The sequence below is a fragment of the Taudactylus pleione genome, unplaced genomic scaffold, assembly GCF_031769625.1.
Source record: "Taudactylus pleione unplaced genomic scaffold, aTauple2 ptg000190l, whole genome shotgun sequence".
In the NCBI taxonomy this organism is placed as follows: Eukaryota; Metazoa; Chordata; class Amphibia; order Anura; family Myobatrachidae; genus Taudactylus; species Taudactylus pleione.
The window spans coordinates 6,612,314-6,634,607 of NW_028284592.1; the positions used below are offsets into that span (position 1 = coordinate 6,612,314).

At 43.4% G+C, this 22,294-nt stretch overlaps 1 protein-coding gene across 5 annotated transcripts in view; it reads right to left on the reverse strand.

Moving 5' to 3' along the window:
- The window catches only part of KANK1 (KN motif and ankyrin repeat domains 1), a 199,986-nt gene that overhangs the window by 171,214 nt on the left and 6,478 nt on the right, over positions 1-22,294 (reverse strand). Inside the window, exon 1 of one of the 5 annotated variants that reach the window (XM_088476604.1) lies at positions 21,377-21,432. The exons of the other annotated variants lie outside the window; for them this stretch is intronic. The gene's annotated coding sequence lies outside the window, so the exon portion shown is untranslated. Of the gene's footprint in view, positions 1-21,376; positions 21,433-22,294 lie in introns of those variants that run through there. 5 annotated transcript variants of the gene reach the window in all.

Below are 22,294 nucleotides of genomic sequence, written 5' to 3' on the forward strand. Positions count from 1 at the left end.
TAGTGTCGACAGAATGTCAACTTCATAATGTTAACATTTATGCATGTCTATATCATTAACATACGAATGTTAAGATTAAGGTTAGGCTGTGGTTAGGATTAGACAGTATTGTTGACATAAGTACTATCAACATGTTGAACATGTGGACATAGTGAATGTCAACATGACAACTGAAGACTGTGAAACCCTGTCGACATTCAGGCCATGTCAACATCCTTGAATGTACAATTCCTCTACATCACGAATGTCAATTTCATATACCACACCCCTCTTATGAACTTGGCCTGGCACAGTGATCCGGCAATGGTTGGTTCACTGCATGCATCTGGGAGCATATATAGATAGATTTAATGGCAATGATTGCTTTAAAAATCTGAGGTATTATTACTATTATTGTTTATTTATATGGTGTCACAAGTGTTCCGCAGCTTCTCACAAAGTACATAAACAAATAAGTGACCAGTGACTTACAATACAATACAGTGCATGACAAGGACATGGATAATATTACATTGATACACTAATGATCATAACACCCAAATAGCAACAGCATAAGCAACCAAGTGTTAGGTGCCCTAGTGGGGAATAAGGAGTAGATGAAAATAAAGTAAAGAGAAGCACAAGAGGGTAGAGGGCCCTGCTCGTAAGAGCTTACATACTAAAGGGGAGGGGCAGACAAACAGACGTGACACAGATGAGGCAGAAAGGGAGGAAGGAGCATGTGGCAGCAGGTTAGGATTAGAGCTGAAAGGCTTTGATGAAGTAGTAGGTCTTTTGAGAGCCCGTTTGAAGGATTGTAGATTGGTGGAGAGTCTGATGGGGAGAGGCAGAGAGCTCCAAAGGTGGGGAGCAGCACAGGCAAAATATTGGGAGGCAGGAGTGGGAGGAAGTAATCAGTTGACATGAGAGGCGGCGTGCATTTGTTGAAGAGGGCGGCCAGGAGAGTGAAGGATGAGGTCAGATATTCATGGTGAGGAATGGGTATGCACTGCGCTGAAATGGTTGTCTATGACACTATTCTCTTTTTTATGTTTATGGAGTATGATTTGGCACTATGTTTATCTTTTGATTGTTTTAATCTCTCTCTCTCTCCCCCTCCCCATATTATATATATATATATATATAAAATCTATCTATCTATCTATATATATATCTATATATCTATATCTATATATATATCTATATATATATAGTAAGCGGCACTCAAGCACATATAAAATAATCACATGGAATTCCCGTAGTTAGGTCAACATTGCAATTCACAAAGTGAATTTACATCAGGACCATTTTGTGAACTGAAACGTTTACCTAACTACGGGAACTCTGTGTGATGATTTTATATATGCTTGAGTGCCGCCTACTATATATATATAACTATATCTATATCTCTGTTATTTGTGAAGGAGGGCACCAGCAACAGTTGAAGATTCTTTAGTTCAGTGCTGAGTATTTGGACTTTATTTATATCTATCTATAATATTATATTTATATATATATATATATATATATATATATATATATATATATATCTTGTATTTTACTTGTGTAGGAAAAAAAAACAAATGAGAGAAAAAATAACCTATGCAAAGACATAAAGGCAACCAAATAAAAAGGATACAGCATTAATATTATTAATAAATAATTTTAATAATACATACAACATTGACGTGCATGATCATTTTTCTCACCAACAGAATAGTCAGTGTGAAAAAGATCTTGGAGAGCTTAGAATCAGGGGTTCTGCTAATGAAATGTTACATCAGAGGTGATGAAACACAATACATTCCCCACCCCCACTGACTGCATGGAGTGAATGGGCTCATTGAAGACTTGTGTGTGACAGATCTCAGCGAATCCTATTCACCGGCTCTTTAAACAATACAGATCATGCAATGGACTGCTGAGAATGAGAAGTTGGCAGAAGAACTCGGAAGCAGATGAGCTTTAAAAGCTAATGAACAAGGTTCAGTTGAAGTGCTCTGAATACTACCAAGTGTACAGAATTTTAATGTAAAGGAGCATTTCATGTTCATACAGCAGCTTAACAATGTAAACGATACACCAAAAAGCAATGTTACAACACATCTACACAAGTCCAACTATGTAAAGCCTCTTACAGCTATGTAATCCTATCTTAAAATTATTATTGCAATCAAGTTTGCAGTTCAGTACTGCAGAGAAAATGGTCTTGCAGAGCAGAAAAGTTTGGTTACTCAACAAGCAAACCATTCACATTTTTGTAGTATTAGCCAAAGATTTCCACAGTGGTACATTGAACAACATTAAATACTGTAGGTTATGATTTTAAAAAGAAAATTTTCACAAAATTGCAAAGAACAAGTTATTTTTAATATACGTTTCGATACGTTACGGTTCTTGCCCTATAAAGTAAAATACAAAGCAATTTTCCTTTGCTCTTATCAAAAGCCCCTGTGCTTTACCACCTACTGTGTCCTACAAATACTTCTGTATACATGGCTGCTGAATGACACCATAGGAGGTTGTTCTTCAGATCAGGACGTTAGGAAAACTGCTATTAAGAAACTCTTAGAAACAGAGCCAAGACTGCCGACATACTAAAATATGATTATTTCGGAGTAATTGAGATCAGTTTCTGAAAGGCTAAAGGTGCCTACACACATGGCGAAATTTTACCCGATCTGGCAGATTTCAACGCATCGGAACGACAGATCGTGTAAAATGTGTCCTAATCGTGAGTCCCCACTTACGTTCACGATGCCGATGCGCGTCCCTGCTGGTCGCACATCACATCTTCAGATCTGCCGTGCTGTAGGGCAGATCTGACAATCTGGGACACGATGCACTGAAAAAAAAGAAAGGATGCAGGATGTATCGTTTGTTCATACACCAAATCGTGTGCCAAATCGTGAGCAGCACTGCCGGGGAGTTTCAAGGGAAATCGTACACATAGTCGTATCGGCAGCAGAAGTGTGTAGGCACCTTAACCTTTGTAACAAACAGTTAGATATGTTGTTCAGTCTAATGGAAAATGATTGGATCGGTGGCCGTATTGGGTAAGATCACAGACTGAAGCCTGCAGCCTGGTCAGATGCTGACCACATACATGCGGGTGTGATAATTGGACAAAAGTATTTTCCATCCAGCCGGATTAGTATAACAGTGATTTCAGGTTAACAATGGGAAAATTATAGAAGCATTTATCAGTGTACAGACAACCTAAACCATGTTTCTATTGTTTTCATTAACCTTTTATGACAATTTTTCATGAAGTGACCAGGGGCAGAATGCAGCAAAGCATATTTTGTGTTCAAACCCCCAAAATGAAGTTTTGGGAGTTTTAGCTACTTACTGCATATGCAACAATATGATACATTCCGGAGCTTGGATGCAGAGGGCAACGCCATCTTTCGAACAGGTTTTACATTTTGCATCAGTTACAGTGTAACTGTCTTTTAATGACTTAGTCTATGTGAATTGCATATAATTTATTGGGACAAACAGGAGAAAAGGAGAGTTATGGTAAAACTTACCTTAACTCTCTCTTTCTTCGAAGTCCATAGGGTCCACAGGGAGACATTGGGGTGTAGGTGGGACCTGGAGGACCAGACACCAACAGCAAAGCTTTTCAATCCTGGGATTCTCCGGTCCTTCCCCCTATACCCCACCCACAGCCTGCGGGCACTTCAGTTTTATTAACAAGCCCAAGGCAGGAGCAGGATAGGAGAGAAGGAAGACTGGTACACTTAAGAATCACACTCTTGCTCAGAGAAGGAAACAAGTGACCAGGATAAGAAACCCATAGCAGCTAGGAGCATCAGGGCGGATGCTCTGTAGACCCTATGGACTTTGAAGAAAGAGTTAACAAATGCAACTTCTTCAGGGTCCATAGGACTCCACAGGGAGACATTGGGATGTCCCAAAGCAGTTGTTCAAGGGCGGGAACGCTCCTAAGGTGATAGGAGAACCCTATGCCCAAAGGAAGTATCCTGAGAAGCAAATGTATCTAAGGCATAAAACCTAAGAAAGGTGTGGACAGAAGACCAGGTGGCTGCCTTGCATAGCTGTTCAGCAGAGGCACTGTGCCGGGCTGCCCATGAGGGACCCACAGAGTGAGTAGATGAGCATATACTGAAGCAGGCTTAGGAAGACCAGTCTGCGTGTAAGCCTGCGAGTATGAAGAACAGCCCTGTCCTGATGAAAAATTAAAATGGGGGAGCAACATGAAAGCACCCCTAAATCCGATACTCGATGGGCAGATGCTATAGCCAGAAGAATCAGAATCTTCGCAGTGAGCCACTTGACATCCACTGATTCCAGGGGTTCGAAAGGGGATTTCTGAAGTGCTTGGAGTACCACTGACAAATCACATGGAGCCACAGGAGGGACAAAGGGAGGTTGTATACGTAACACACCTTGCATGAAGGTGTGAACATCCGGTATAGTTGAAATTCTGCTCTGAAACCAAATAGACAAAGCAGAGACCTGCACTTTCAGAAATGCTAGGTGGAGGCCTATATCCAGTCCAGCCTGAAGAAAGGCAAGAATTTGAGAAACTTTAAAGACTTGCGGGTCATAGTTTCTTGGAACACACCATTGGAAATACGTATGCCATATTCTGTGGTAAATCCTGGCTGAGGACCACAGAGTTGGAGAAACCCTTAGCCGTTAGGAGGGATGTCTCAAGAGCCAAGCCATTAAAGACAGACGGGCTAGATTCGGATGTAGACATGTACCCCAAAACAACAGGTCTACTCATAGAGGAAGTTGAAGAGGAACGTCTATAGAGAGCCTTTGAAGATCAGAGTATCAATGATGTCTGGGCCAAGCCGGAGCTATGAACAGGACTATGCCCCCTCCTGTCTGACCGTTTGAAGCACTTGAGGAAGTAGGGATATTGGAAGGAAGAGATATGCCAAATGGAAGTTCCATTTCACCGACAATGCGTCTATGAAGGCAACGTCGGGGTCCTGTGTTCTGGCTCCATAAATTGGAAATTTGTTGTTGTGTCTTGAGGCCATGAGATCCACTGCCGGAAGAACCCATTTGTCAACTAGAAGCTGAATGACTTCTGGATGTAGAAACAATTCTCCAGCATGCACATCGTGACGGCTGAGAAAATCCACTTCCGAATTGAGAATCCCCTGGATGAACACCGCAGAGAGGCTGGGAAATTGCTTTCGGCCCATGTGAGAATGCGGGACTCTTCTGTCATTGCTGACGGACTTTGAGTGCCCCCTTGGTGATTGAAGTAGGCCACCGCTGTGGCGTTGTCTGACTGAATTTGTACTGGCCCGTTTTTCAGAATATTCTAAGCCAGAGTGAGAGCTCTGTAGATGGCTTGAAGTTCCAGGATATTGATTGGTAACACTGCCTCGATTGGGGACCATCGGCCCTGGAAGGAGTGCTGGCCAGTTACTGTGCCCCACCCTCGGAGGCTTGCATCCGTGGTGAGGAGAGCCCAGTCCGGGATCCAAAAGGGTCGACCCTTGTTCAAATGAGAAGTCTGTAGCCACCAGGTTAGAGACAGGCAAACCTCTGGGGGGAGGCTCATCGTCTGGGATTTGAGCAGATGGTGCAGCCAATTCCACCTGGAGAGGAACAGGTGTTGTAGGGGCCTGGAGTGAAGTGGGGCAAACTCCACCATGTCGAAGGAGGACACCATTGATCCCAAGGCCTGCATTGCAGAGTGAATTAACACTCTTCTCTTGTGGAGCAGTCTGCGTAGTCTGTGCTGGATTGCTGAAATCTTGTCCGCTGTTAGGAAGATTCTCTGAACTTGAGAGTCCAGAAGGGCTCCCAAATGTACCATCTTTTGAGATGGTGTTACAAAGAATTTTTCCAGTTGATCAGCCAACCGTGCATTTGAAGAAAGGCAATGGTTACCTGTAGATGGCGGTGAAGAGTCTCTGGGGAGCTGGCCAATAGCAAGAGATCTTCCAAGTATGGGAGCAGTCTGATCCCTTGGCAGCAAAGAGGACGCCATAACTGCCACGATCTTGGTAAAGACCTGGCGGGCCGTTGAAAGGCCAAATGGCAGAGCCTGAAATTGGTAATGTTGCTGTAGTATAGCAAACCGGAGATATTGTTGATGAGAAGGCGCTATAGGTACATGTAGGTAAGCATCCTGAATGTCTAGAGATACCATAAAATCCCCAGGCTCCACAGCTAGGATAATGGAACAGAGGGTTTCCATACAAAACCTGGGCACCCTGATAAAATTGTTCAGAAATTTGAGGTTGAGGATAGGCCGATGAGACCCATTGGGCTTCTGAATGAAAAAAAGGGTAGAATAATAGCCCTTGCTCCATTGTGAGGGGACATGATTTATTACTCCTGAATTCTGTAAAGACTGAATGGCTTTTTGGAGCAGCAGGGCCTTGATTAGGTCCGATGGAGGTCCTGTGCAAAAGAACTGCTGGGGGGGGTCGCCTCAGGAATGAGAGGGCGTATCCATGGGAGACCACTTCCCTTGATACCAAACCTGGGCGAATTGAAGAAGTCGGCCTCTCACCTTGGGAGCCTCCAGGGAGAGGCCCATCCAGTCAGGCTGTAGGCTTGTCCTCAGACTTGGCAGGTGGACGTCTAGCAGCCCAAGCCTGTTTGGCCCTAGGCTTGGAGGCCTTGGATGAGGTCTGCTGTCGTGGAAAAGACTGACCCTTGGCTTTTCCTTGAGGGCGAAAGGACTGAAAGAATGACGTCCGAGGCTTTGTATTATATGTAGAGGGCAGGAACGCCGTCTTGTTACCCGCCAAAGTAGTCACAATTTTATCCAATTCTGGACCAAATAGGATGACTCCGGCATAAAGCAGATACTCTAGAGCCAGTTTAGATTCTGAATCTGCTTTCCAGGAACGTAGTCAAAGAATATGGCGGACCACTACCGAAGTGCCAGATATCCTGGAGGCCAGAAGAGCCGTATCCATAGCTGCTTCACCTAAGTAGGAGTCTGCATCTCTAATGTGAGATATGTAGGACAGCTGTTGCCTCGAAGCATCAGGCGGAAAATTATCTTCTAGGGCCTCTACTCTACTCTCAATGGCTTTTGCAACCCAGGCCATAGCCCAAGCAGGATGAGTAATAGCTCCTGTAAGAGAGTATATGGATTTGTGACAAGCTTCTATAAGTCTATCTGTAGTCTCCTTCAAGGAGGTTGCAGTATGAATGGGTAAGGTGGCATTTTTAACCAGACGTGTTACATGAGAATCTACTGCTGGGGGAACTTCCCATTTAGCACAATAAGGAGCTGGAAGATGGTATAAGGTATAAGGTGCGTGTTTTCTTAGGAGAGGGGTCATCCTCTACGATTTGTAGAATAGTTTTAACAGCTCTCACAAGAGCAGCTAAATATAGTTTAGAGGATGGCTGCTCTTCTCCAGAGACGGAGTCAGAGAGATCTGCGTCTTCTGCCTCCCAGATGTCATCTCAGAATCAAATAACTGTGTGGATTGGGAAGATATTATAGTACGTTTAGTGGGCTTAGTAGGTAAAGGGTTTACCTACTAAGGGCTATTCAGCATCGTGCTGAATTGATTCGCCCTCTAAAAGGAGGGAATATATCTGGTTTATTGACAGGTTAATTTAAATAAAATTAAAAACAGAAACTTTTCAAAACAGATCCCTTGTGTGTTGGTGTAAACTGGCAATACCTGCGCTCATTCAGACCATATTAATGCTCTCCGATATCTTTATTTCAGACTACTTTAGTATAATGTTCCTAGAAAATGTTCCAACTTTACCCTTTCATGACTTTATCTACTAATGTAATTGTCAATAAAAGTCTTTGACACTTCTGAAATGCTTGTAATTTTACATCAGTATACCACAGTAACATCTACCAAAAAGGTCTAAACACTGAAGCAGCAAACTTTGTGAAAACTAATACTTGTGTCATTCTCAAAACTTTTGGCCATGGCTGTACAACGATACAAACAAGTTCAGAGGACATTATCGGTGCCCCACTTATCTTGCCTGTCCTGTTGTACTTTTTCCAGTAAAGAATTCAAAAAATGTGCCCCGTACAGGCACCGATTGGGACTGGTTTTGGGATTTTTAACAGGAAGGGATTTGTTGGATGGATTAAAGTCTCAACACATAATCCACATTCTTGTGCAATACAGCTGGAAGGGAGTAGCACCATAGCATCCCAGCCAATACATGCCAGAAGCAGGTGCTGGGGTGACTTCACTATTGCCAGTGCCAAATTATATCTAAAAATTAATTAATTTATTTATTAAACACATGTTTAAAAAGTTTTCAAGATGCCACTCACAGAAGAACCAACATACATGATCACTAATGCAACTGATCATTTCTCAAAGTCATGATAGTTCCACACTGCACCACTGAGCTATGTGCGAAGTTCGTCCTTACCAAACCGCTGTGCATAAATTCCTGTACATCATTTCTGTGTAAATACAGAGTTCTGCTGTTACATCTTCAGCGTTAAATATATGGAACTTTTTCTGGGCCCCATTTAATAACGAAGCATAACCCCTATAGCGTTCGCTAAAGGGGTTATGTGTTCCTTTCCTTATTCAACAAACAGCAGTAATGTAAGATTACTGCCGTTTGCCACAGCAACGTTCTCGCCATCTTTAGATTGATGGCAATGGGGACCCGGCGCTGCCTTCCGACTTCAGCGAAACCTTCCAGGCACTGCTGGGTCCCCGTATAATTCACATGTGCAGATGGACTGTCGCGCAAACGCATTACACAGGAAGCCGTCGCTGGCAGGGTTAGGCTGCCAGAAGCTGAGCGCAGGACCTCGCCAGTGGGGTAAGTTTTGATATATACTAGTGGCAGGGTTTTTTTTTTATATCAAAGTGATACTAAACGAAACATGCCGCTGGTATTAAGATTCGTTCGTCAATGGGGTCCTCTATTTGAAGGGCTGCATAATATCATTCACATCAGTCTTTGCTCTAGTGGAGCTTCTAAATATATAATCACTACCACACACATTAATTTAGTAAGAAACTAATTAATGAATCAGTATATCTGGAGTGTGGGAGAAAACCAGAGTATAAACGCCACACAATGCCTACCACTCACTATGCTGTGCATTAGGAAAATGTGTGTATTACAAAGGAAGAATGCACTCACTACATCCAAGACAGTTCTGGAAACCAGAAGCTGTTGCCACCTCATGCTGTGAGGAGCTCTGCTAAATCTAATAATTCGTTAGGCCCAAAACATGTGGTAAATGTTAGAAACGGCTGGTTTCACACAAACTTTTGAGAATGGGTGGTACTACAGGAGATATCCAAGATACCTGCTGCGGTATCCTTCTGTCCATTACCAAATGCACTCTCTGAAAATGTCCCATTAACCAAGTTCCGAAATGCTTAGCTTATCGGTGCTTGTCCTTGTTAGTGATCACCATCTTTACATCTCACTGGCCACGTATGTGCAGTTGCTCAGCTAGGTCCGACCCTTGAAATAAAGGGATTCCAAAAGCTCACAGAAAATTACCTAAGATATAAAATCATGAAAACTTGCATTTATATGCCCAGTAAACACCATATAATGTTCATGAGAAATGTTGTGAACGTGTTTAAATTTACATGCACAATACGCTCGGCAAACAGGTGTATATTCACCAGCATCAGGCCCCTAGTCTTTATATAAAAGTACAAAATATAAAAAAGTGAAGTTGCCCATAACTGTGGGTGACCAAAACAGTTGGATCCAGTAATGCAGTACGAGCAACCTAATCACATCCCTAACTGGTGAAGACAAACACACAACATAACCTTTTTGAACTCACTTTCCCGCACAGTTCGAGAGGCCTCCACTCTAGAATCCTTCAAAAATAGACTCAAGACTCACCTATTCACCCAAGCATTTCACTAATGTCCCTTGTTTAAGCTTATTTTGTACTGTAAATGTTTGAGTCCTTTAGGAAAAAAGCGCTATATAAATAAAATTATTATTATATTATTATTATAATAATAAATTTGGACTTATTATCGAATTTTCCATCACCCCTGAAATCTGACTAGTTAGCAGTCCATCAAAATGAAGGGAGATTGTCGCGCCCGCGAAAAGTAACCTTTTTGTAATTTCTGCTCGCCAGCTCGGAGGGCTGAGAGTAGTGAGGTCAGCACCAGCGGCAGTGCGCGCCCGAACGGATTGAATTGCTCCGTCGGACGCCATCTAGTGGTCGCTGGAGCGTAACACATCTGAATTCCCTCTATAGAGGTGAAGGGCAGCGTTAGCTTTTCATATATATAGATTAGGAATGCCAGTTTGTGGCCAATTTAGTCTAAAATGTTTTCAAGCTGGTGCATATGGTTGAAGTACAGCAAACAAAACATTCATCTAAAAAATATTTCATTTCTCGGACATACACAAGTACAAATATAAATAATGAGTATTAAAGTGTAATGTGTATAACATGCATATAACAAAAAAAAAAAAAAAGGCACATAAAATCCATAGAGAATTCAGCAAAACTGAACTCCTTAAGTGTTCATGTGTGCTAAAAAAAAAAATAAATAAATATGATATCGATGAATACACAGATAATATTGGGAAGACCCAGAGGTTCTATCAGAGGGAGTAAATCTGGCCATACACTAAACTAAAACAACTAAACATGTGACTCCTGACGGCTAATTGCTGGGCATAAATATAGGAAGATCGCCAAGAAAATTGTATTGTGTATTTGTGTGACTGTTCCAAAAATATTGATCATTCAGGCATGCCGAATCATCCAGCATGTCTGTCCAAAGTGATATAATGAGGTTACAAGTCGGTGCCATCGTGCCATGTAAGCACTGCCGCAACTAGCCGACAGACATTTCCCCTGTTCCTTCACAGGAACAGGGAAAGGTCTCCTTCTCAGGTATTGAACCCAGATATCGGGGCCATTACACTGTGACATTTCTCACAGTGCATAGAAATGACATCATGTGGGTGCCAGACTGCCAGATAAAATGTCTGACACACATTCATCAGACCAGACAACTTTTTTTTCAGATAAAACCAATATATAAAAATTCCCAGGCGCTGAGCAATATCCACTGATTCGCATAATCGTAGCCCAGTCTCCTTGCTTTACAATGCCGTAATCTCTGCATTTTATAGCTGGAGGCGGGGCCATGATGTTGAGATCACACTACCCACCTTTGCCGCCGCCACGACCCCTGCCGCACCGACCTGGCTGCCCCCTCCTGGCAGCCTGAAAGTTAACAAGTATGACCTTCGCCATCAAGTTTGTAGTCCTATAAACTACAAAAAAAAATTGTATGTATATTGTGAACTATAGATCCTACCAGCATGGGCCAGCTTGCTGTTGCTTGGAAACCCAAAAGTGCATGCTTGCCATCAGCTTGGACCTGCAGTATGCCCTCCCAAAAAAACTTTCTAATTAGCACTGGTGCTTAAGGCCCAGTGCCTATTACGCCAAAATCAGTGGGGAAATCAACATGGGGGATACCCCCTAATCATAAGGTAACCAGCACTGCACTTTGCCAGCCTGGACTGATGGAGCCATAGAGGGTGTCACCGCAACATAAGGCCTACCACCTGCCCTAAGCCAGTTGGTATAAGTGCTGGCTTTCCCAGAGAAGTCAGGTTGGAAAAAATGCATGTGGGCATCCACGGATATAACCAGCCCTGGCACCAATAGCACCAAGGCACTTCCCCTTACCCCATGGCAGTGGCTAATAAGTGCTTAAAAGTAGTAACTACAGGTAACAGCCAGGTCTGGTTGACAAAACATGGTTGCCGGGCAAGCTGGAACTTGGAGAACCACAAATACCAGCTTGCCCTGGCACCTGGGCCAGCTTGGACATGTAGTTCGACAAAGTTTAAAGATGCAAATTAAAAAAATAATAATTAAATAGAAGCGCAACACAAAGTTCATAGTGATTATCCTTCTAAATTCCTTACTAGGATATAAGTTTCTATCATCTATAACTCATAAAACTTCTATGAACAGTAAGGCATTGTGCCCCCTTCCACCACCAAGAAAAGGCATTTGTTTGACACTGCAAGAGGAAATGCAGTGGCAGACTGCAGAGATATGCATCCAACTATCGCAAGAGGACAGGTGGAGAAGTTGCGCATAGCAACCAATCAGCTTCTAGCTATCTTATTATAGAATGCACTTAATAAATGATAGCAAGAATATAATTGATTGCTATGGGCAACTTCTCCACGTATCCTCTATAAAAGGCTTGAAACATCTCCCTCTAATTCTGGGGGTTCGGTATGTAATATCGCCGGACGGAAGCCCGGCGGTTGAAATCCCGACAACGGAAGGCCGGCAGATAAAGATCCCGACCGGAGAGGTAAGTAGGCTATCCCTACCCCACTCCCCTCCCTAACCCTCCCTTAGTGGTGCCTAACCCTATCCCCCCCAGGGGTGCCTGACCCTAACCCTACATTAGTACTTTGTCTTCTTACACTGTCAAAACCTGTATTGCAAGGAGAGTAGAGCAGCTAATGATCAGCAGTGAGGCTGCTTTCCCGATTAAGGGGACGTTTTTTAAACAGGAGTAAATTTTTGAAAATGGATATTCCACAAACCAAGGTCATCCTCTCGTTTTTTTGGGGGGCAGCTGGGCATCATCATGGTTTGCGGTTATCTGAAATGGATGATGGATCCACTTTTAGACTCCTCTTTGGGCTAGCATGCATTACCCTTCCGCAACCACCGTAAGGGGCACTTTCCTTTACCATCAGTCCTGATCTTATTTCAAACTCCTAGAGTACACTAAAGGTGCATACACACACACAACAATTTTTTTAACAATCGATAAACAATATCGATTATCATTTTAAAAAAATCGCTCACTTTCTAAGTTAAAACGATGAACGATTATTGTTCATGCGCGTTCACTTTTGTAGTTTAGTCAGACTGACCAACAACTATTTTCATTAAGGGAATATGCAAAAATCGTTTTTAGTTTAAAAAAAAATCGTTCATTACATTTAGTAAATGAACGATTTTAGTAAACAATTTTTGTTCATTTTTCCCTTGAAAAAATGAATGAAAATCGTTTACTAAAATCGTTCATTTACTAAATCGTTGTGTGTGTGTGTATGTAGTTTTAAGCTCGCTGTTACTCCAGGCATTTAATAAGGTTTCAAACACTAAACAATTTCACCCCCAGGCCCTTGACACACATATCCCCATCATCTCAAAAGAGGGCACTGACCCTTCCCAATGCTCCAGTTATAGACTGATCTCTCTTTTGAATACAGATGTCACGTTGTAAGCTTATAGCAAATCATCTTAAATTGTGGGGTTGTGCCATGTAGAGAAGTTAAGGAAATTATCAACAAAAACCATTGACTTGATTCATTTTATACATGGAAGCTTTGGCCAGAATTATTAAGACAAACACTGATATCCAGGGAAATAGGTCAGGTTCTGCAGGACATAAATTGATTTTGTTCACAGACAGGGCCGCCATCAGGGGGGGACTGCCGGGCCTCCTGTCCCGGGCCCGGAGAGATAGGGGGCCCGGGTGGCAACGACGAGGAAGAGCATCGGGCCTGCTGCATTTGCACTACTATGGAGCCGGCCGCAGCAGTCAATCAGGAGAAGCCACTCCTGATTGGCTGCCGTTCCGCGAGCTGTGATTGGCTCGCGGCCAGCTCAATAGTATTCAGCTGGCCGCGAGCCAATCACAGCTTGCGGAACAGCAGCCAATCAAAAGTGGCTGCTCCTGATTGGCTGCCGTTACGCGAGCCAATCACAGCTGGCTCCATACATCTAATACCGCAAAGCAGATGATTTTTCTCCGGCTGCCGCCCGATGCATTCCGCGCCGCTGCCTCCCTGGCCCCTTTCTCAGGTAAGTGTATGTTTGTGTTGGACCTGTCTTGTGCCCCTACTTGAATACAGCCAGCCTTCCCTAAGCCCTCTCCTTCCCAGCCATCCTTCCTTCCTTTCCTGCCCAACCCCCAGTGCAGCCAGCCTTCTTTTCCTGCCCACCCCCCCAGTGTAGCCAGCCTTCTTTTCCTGCCCACCCCCCCAGTTCAGCCAGCCTTCTTTTCTTGCCCACCCCCCCAGTGCAGCCAGCCTTCTTTCCCTGCCCCCCCCCCCAGTGCAGCCAGCCTTCCCTGCCCACCCCCCCCCCAGTGCAGCCAGCCTTCCTTCCCTGCCCACCCCCCCAGTGCAGCCTTCCTTCCCTGCCCACCCCCCCAGTGCAGCCTTCCTTTCCTGCCCACCCCCCCCAGTCCAGCCAGCCATCCTTCCCTGCCTACCCCCCAGTCCAGCCAGCCATCCTTCCCTGCCTACCCCCCAGTCCAGCCAGCCATCCTGCCCACCCCCCCAGTCCAGCCAGCCATCCTTCCCTGCCCACCCCCCCAGTCCAGCCAGCCATCCTTCCCTGCCTACCGCCCAGTCCTGCCAGCCATCCTTCCCTGCCCACCCCCCAGTCCAGCCAGCCATCCTTCCCTGCCCACCCCACCAGTCCAGCCAGCCATCCTTCCCTGCCCACCCCCCCAGTCCAGCCAGCCTTCCCTGCCTACCCCCCCAGTCCAGCCAGCCATCCTTCCCTGCCTACCCCCCCAGTCCAGCCAGCCATCCTTCCCTGCCTACCCCCCCAGTCCAGCCAGCCATCCTTCCCCGCCTACCCCCCAGTCCAGCCAGCATTCCTTCCCTGCCCACCCCCCCCAGTCCAGCAAGCCTTCCCTGTACTACCTCCCCCTTCTAGTCCAGCCAACCAGCATGTCTTCTCTGACCTAGTCCAGCCAGTCTTCCCTGCGGCACCCCTATGTCTAGCCAGCCAGCAAGACTTCTCTGCCCTGCCTCTCCCCTAGTCCAGCCGGCTTTCCCTGCCCTTTCCCCCCCAGACCAAACCATCTTTCCATGCCCTTTGCCACCCCAATCCACTTCCCTGCCCTGTGCCCCCCAATTAATATCCAGTCTTCTCTACCCTGTGCCCCCCCCTCCACCATGTCTAGCCATCCCTGATTTACACACCAATTGAGGTACCATCCCCGAAGTAGCTCCACCCACATTATCCACCCAAGTCTGCCCTATACCCCGGGGGGCCCTGCCTATTTTCTCAGTACCGGGCCCCAAAATTTCTGATGGCAGCCCTGTTCACAGACAATCTCCTGGCACTGATTTCTAAACAACTGTTTCCCTCTCAAACCTTTAGGATGAATTTACTATATTTGGACAGTTGCCAAACTTTAAAAATAAACACTTTAAATCCTAAATACCATAGCTCTAAGGGGTATATTTACTAAAGTGCAGGTTTTTAGAAGTGGAGATGTTGTCCATAGCAACCAGATTCTATCTATCTATCTATCATTTATCTAGTACCTTCTAAAAGATAATAGCTAAAATCTGATTGGTTGCTATGGGCAACATTTCCACTTCTAAAAACCTGCACTTTAATAAATCTACCCCTAAGTCTCAATACCGCCGATTCCTTACTTTTGGGCTTGCAGAAGGCGTTCCCTTATCGCTAGCATCCCATGCCAATAAAATATTTCTAGGCCTATGGGCCTGATTCAGAGTTGTACGCTATACCGATGTGTTTGCAGTTGAGCAGATATCGGCCATCTGAGTCGCACTGTGCATACATCAAGGTACATTACTGTAGTAGCTCGCAGCAAGAATTTATTCTAGTTTTCATTCTAACACTCAGCAGCTGTAACAACCCGTGCAGTTTCTTTAGCAGACCCTGGTCTATATTTCAGCAGTTTGTTGCATCAGCTCAGTGTACTAGAAGCACCAGAGCAGAGAGCAACACCCCAGGTAGAAAACAGGAACTGCACGAGTTGTGACAGGTGCAGGGTGCTAGAATGTACACTATATTCGCGGTCTGACTGACAGCCAGGGAGCGTTTGGGGATGGTAACAGAGTGTCAGCTAAAAACGCAGGCAAGTCACATCCTGTATCTGTGATCCCATATGCCGTACACATGGCTCCGTCATCCTCTCCCATTCTGAGCGACCATAAAGGTACTCTGGACAGCTACCATTGAATGACCTGTTACTGATACTGCGTCTTTCTATGCAGATGATCTGATTTACAAAGACGCCAGTGGACGTCTTAATACATATCCTGGCACCTGCGACATTTGCATGTTTTTTCACATAGAGGCGGCGTACGGGATTGCAGCTGCGGCACAACTCTGGAACAGGAACTATATAACTAAGGCCCCCAGGGAGCTATATTAGTCAAACTGAATTGGCGCTCAACTGGACACATTCTGCTCTGACAGAGTGGTGGTCTCTTAGAATCTCATTGCACATTTTGGGAATTCTATCTGGGGGAGGGGAAAAACCAGACTCGGTTAAAGTTAGATGCAAAACCCAAGGCGGTCTGCATTTCCCCAACTTCCTAAACTTTTTATATGGAGATTGCTTGAACTAGACACATCAGAATGGCTTGAAACATTGGGCAACTATAGCGGGGAACTGCCTCAAAATCTTCCTTGCATCACCCACAAAACTATTACCCTGACCTTACATTGATAGACATACATTTTTCCCAACAATTCCATTTCCTGTGCAGTTTCTCCTTTCACATCCCTCATACCCATCTCCCACCTGGTCAGTCTTTGCCGGTTATGGAGAGTTGGAATTCATTGGGTGTGTTTAGGGTTGCGCAGCTGATGGTTGCGAGACGTGTGGCCTTCTCTGAAGTGGTTCATGATTGATTACAACTTCATAAATGGGATTTTAGATTTACCTGTGAATTAGGCACTTCTTAGGGCTACTGTCCAGAGGACAAGATCTTGGCAAGAGTCTCTCTCAGTTATAATAAAACCTTAGATCTGAGAGAAGAATAACAAAGTTCCAAACTAGCGGGTATACTAGTCTCATTACAAATGTTTGTCCCACTGGCATGGGTGCCTTACTGTTTTGCAGAGATGTTCCCTGGTGTCTTGATTAGTTACTGGAAGTTTGGTCTCTACACGGGATGTAGCTATAATCCCAGCTGTCGGGATGCCGGCGCCGGAATCTCGACACCAGTCAGAATCCTGGCACCGGCATCCCGACGGTAAGTAGTGGTGTTAGGAGGAGGGTAAGGGTTAGAAGTTAGGGTTAGGTTTAGGGTGCGGGGAGGAAGGGTTAGGGGAAGAATACTTACAGACAGGTGTCGGTATCCTAACCTTGTCAATCCGAGCACAGACATCCCATACCCAACCACTCTACAGGGTCTCCACACCATATTTGGTGGCATTATTTTCCGAACACAATCTGCTAGCAAACTATTTTCACCTTGTCGGTTCCTATTGATATTATTATTTAGCTTTTCAATTTTTGCAGAGGTTCCCACTTCAAAAAACAAGAAATCACTATTAAAAGATTTTATTTACTATAATGCTGTGAGACCCATTATTCCAGTGTTCTAAAAAATAACCCATTGCTCCACTCATTTGAGCATGGATTGCTAGAATTCATCGTTACTGTACATGGAAATGGAGGTCATCACTCTTTCCACATTGGACAGATAGCTAATCCTGCTACATGATAGGTTCAGTATGTATCAGTTTTACAACCTTCATGGAAGGGTTGAGTACGGGATCCCAGCAGCTGGGATGCTGGGGGTCAGAATACCGACAGCGGCATCCCAACAGTCAGAATCCCAACCCAATTAGGTAAGTGTCCTAACCCTAACATTCCTGCAGTCTATCCCTAACCCCACCCCCGCACACTAACCCCAACCCCCCTTCTCCCCCAAGTGCCTAACCTAACCCTAAACCTAACCTGAATACTTACCAGTCGGGATGTCGGCAGCCAGGATTCCAACTGCTGTTTGGATTCCGATATTCTGATCGCTTGCATCCCACCGCTGGCATGGTAACTACATCCCTTATGTATTATATGTGCCTTTCTTCTGGCCTCCCCTATCTCTTCCCTTGGCCTTCCCCATGAGGCCATGGCCCTTTTTCAGGTGCACTATATCATGTCCTTATTCGAAAAATGGGGGGGGGGGGGGGGGGGCAATGCTCTTTCTGGCACAGAGCACCAAAAAGTCTAGTTACGGCTCTGTATGTATCATCCACAAATTTATATTTAATATTCCAGGTCTTTCAGATTTTGGATGTTATTTTCTAGATGGATTAAATGACAATGTTTAGTGTTAGGAAGAATCCACCTTAGCCTGTGACAGCTGGATAGTGGTCAAAGTCTTTCTGTAGTGTCCTAATTTGTAGGAAATGATTAGTCAGGAGATCAAAGCACTACTGGGGTGAATGAATATTTGGCCAGTACCCAGGCCAGGCTTTTAGGTAAATACTTGGTCTCCTTTGTTTATTAGCTCTGCTAGACACGCTGTGACCTTTGGCTTCCTTTCAGGTTTTTCAAAGCCTTACTGTAGCATGTGATGAACACTCCTTGTAACGCAAATATGTATCTGAATGTATAAAATGTGTGATTATTACTTATGAATGAAAGTTGGTGTTTCTCTGAATAGTCCTGCAAAGCCGCAAAGATCAGCCTTGGACACATGCGCAGTGCGAAAAATTGCAGATGCGGCTGCTATGAGACTGTCTGAAGCCCCCATAGGTCTTTTTTGCCACATGAGTAAAATATTGTTGATGGAAGGGAATCTTACTCTTCAGTCTAATTTGTTATTTGCCCAATAAATAAATTGGCATCATAACTAACAAGCTTTATTTATTACCAGTTATTTATATAGCGCACACATATTCCGCAGCACTTTACAGAGAATATTTGGCCATTCACATCAGTCCCTGCCCCAGCGGAGATTACAGTCTAAAACCCCTATCACATGCACACACATACACACTAGGGTTAATTTTTGTTGGGAGCCATTTAACCTACCAGTATATCGTTTGGAGTGTGGGAGGAAACCGGAGTACCCAGAGGAAAACCATGGAATCACAGGGAGACCATACAAACTCCACACAGTTAGGGCCGTAGTGGGAATCAGTGCTCAGTGCTGTGAGGCAGTAATGCTAACCATTACACCGTCTGTGCTCCTCCTCCCTACCTGGAAAAATCAGGACATCCTGCAAAACAGCCTAGAACTAAACAATTGTTAGCTGTGTGTGACCAAAGAGCTAGGCTTCCCCACTCTTAAAGACTGACACATTTTATATTCCCATTTTAAATAACACTAATAACTGTTTTAGTTTCAACACAAACACACATTTCCTGTACATATAAACGCTACAAAGTGCAACCTGAAAACGGACACAAGCCATTGACAAAATGCAAAGATCAGAAGTCTGCCCGATATAACATTCATACGAAAGGTCTACTGCATTCTATATAAAAGACTTGCCAAACTTCACAGAACTCAAGTACTACCTAAATCTCCAAAAGTGCCCTCAAATCTTATTCATGCAGATTCTGGCGAGCATGGTGATTACAAGAGACAGTCCATTAGCACTCCTACTGTAGCTACAATCACTGGTTTCACAAAGATTAAACATTTAGATCCATTCAGTTCTTATGAATTCATTACACCCTGCAGTGACATCATTTATACCACCAATAACTTTTGTACATAGCTGACAATTCAATTCAAGCTCAAATTGTGAATCTATTGTTTGTGCTTTGCGTCCTAAGTACCCTGCACTATCACCATGTTAATCAAGTAATGAAACAAAAAGGCTCATCCAGGGCCCATTACAAGATCAATAGTTCCCTTCCAGAAATCTAACAATACTCAATGATGAGAAAGCTGTAATGTAATAGAAGCTGAAATGATAATCTTAAATACATTTAGGGAAGAGGAAAAAAAGTCTTTATACAGAGTAAAACTAATACAACAGTACAAGGCTAAATCACATTGCGAACTACAGCATAAGATACTGAAGCTTTTTCTTTTTTTATCGTAAAAACATCTTTATACATGAGGCTGCACTTAAAAACTTTGAACAGCAAAATACTGAAAGGGTTAAAAAAATTAAGTAATTGATTCAGGATGGCTGATATAACTGTAAGGGTTAAATAGATGCAATGGCTAAATCAGTGTGAGCAATATCAGCTTGTAGAAATCAAAGAAACATCCCCATTATGACCCGACTACAGCTTAGTACAACTACATACACATATATATATATATATATATATATATATATATATACACACACACACACACACACACACACACACACACACACACACACACACACACCGCTGTACCTTCATATTATAGGCACAGTTGGGTTTATTGTCATGGCCCTTGTTCTACGGATGCAATGTACAGTATCTACTAAGTAATGCAGGAGGGCACGTGCACGCAATACATTACAGTAACTTTATTTAGAAAACCCATTTAATCCTCTTAGGAACACACAATATCAAAATAAAATACTACTCCCTTCATTTCTAAGCAACTCAGGCAATATAAGAGGAGACATTTAGGTGGTGGGAGTTGTGGTACAGATGTGTATCCTTGTGCTTAATTGTAATGGTCTGCAATTGAGCATGAAATAAGGGCATATGTCAAACAAGTACATGGTAACATGAATATAATTATTGTAGGCAAGTAAACTATTTTAGACTTGTTAGATATATTAATGACTTTTCTTTTTTGACTCTCCCGTCTCCATTTGTGCTGGCATTTCCTGCCTGTCAGTGGCATCTATATGAAACAAGACAAAGAGATTCCACTGCATTGTAGTAGTATAAAAAGAAAGATGGTCTGCAGTGGGTCTGGGAAGAGAAACAAATCACAGTTACACAAGATTCTGTCTGCTTTTGACACAGTCATGGAGACACATTTTAAACAGTTTTATATGGGATCACAGAGTTACAGATCATGTGAGAGGCCGATGCTTTGGTATTGACTCAAAAAGGTTTTCCGATTTTTTTTTTAGCATTCAAAATTTACAGAAAGGTAGAAAAAAAAAAGTTGCATAAGGATGAACATGGAATGGGGGAATCTCATCCCATTTGGCCACACACAGTGATCCTGTATAATGGCTTAGTGGCAAAATTGTTGCTTGTGTGGTCAACTGTATATGGTCTGACATTCTAATCTACACACACAAAGAGGTAGAGAGGTACATTCCTATTAAAATGGATACAAGTTAATGACATGACTAGTTTTCATAGCAGCATACACTATACATGAAGGATTAATCATGTTGGATAAACTTAACGAGACATTTTTTTTCTCAAGCTACAGAATTGTCTCCTCCTAAACGAGACCTTTAACATTTGATTAGAGCACAACAGATATCTGCCTGTTTTGCAAAGGAAACCATTCCTATGTAACACATTCTTTTGTGTATGTAGCAGTTTTTTCCAGCTGTTGTTTACTTAGCAGCGTTAAAATTCATTATCCTTTAGACTCCGCTTATAATTAAGAAAGCACAGCAGAGCCAACAACAACCTCTCATTCTCACGACTCAGCTGAACATGTGTATGCCAAATAGCTCTGACCACACTAGGAATCTGAAGGCACAAAGTAGCACGCCAGGTTTTCCAGCACTGACCTCCGACTGGCTTCATTATCCAAGCTCCCTGCATCCGGCTGCTCCGGGAGATGGCTGGGTGCTCTACACCACTATTCCAGCTCCTTTGCACAAGTTTGCCAGCACTATTGATGAAGAAAATTTACTTTTTAGATTTAGTGTCCATGTTAAGTAATGTAGTATATTTGAATGTCTAACCAATTTTACTGGATTTAAGTATGCCATATTTTTACAATGAAAATGTCACTGTAAAAGATAACACAAAGCTGTTAATAAACAGCTTTTTATTTTATCATGAAGCAGAAATTTTGGTGCTGACTGGAGAACAGACTTCTCACGTTTCGGGGCTTATGTAATAGGGTGCGATCTTGTGCCGCTATGGGAACTCCTGCGAGTCTTCTCGTATTTTTAAAGAAGCAATTATTTTAAAGGCAGAATCAGACTGGTTTTTCCTTTGTAATCATTGCAGCTTTAAAAGTATGAGAAGACTTGCAGGAGTTCCCGCAACGGCACAAGATCGCACCCTATTACATAAGCCCGACATCACAAATTACCATTCTCTACTCAGGGGTCTATTCAGCAAGAGTGACGATGTTGCCCAGATTATTATCGGGCAACATCGTCATGATTTTTTTATCAATTATGATAAAACATGGCTGCTATTCTGCAATATTTTGTGCAGGAATAGCGGTTGCAGTAACACGTTGTCCCTGTGATGTCACAGAAGGCATTGTTTTCGGGATTCCGAAACCAATGCCTATGGGGTAAGTACAGCTTTAGCCTGTCCAAATTGACTGACATGTGTATACAGGCTTTATACTAGCCTGTATACATGTATATTTATGTGCTTTTATATTTAACATTTATATATAAATATGTTAAATATAATCGCACATAAATATACATGTATACAGGCTAGTATAAAGCCTGTATGCAGAT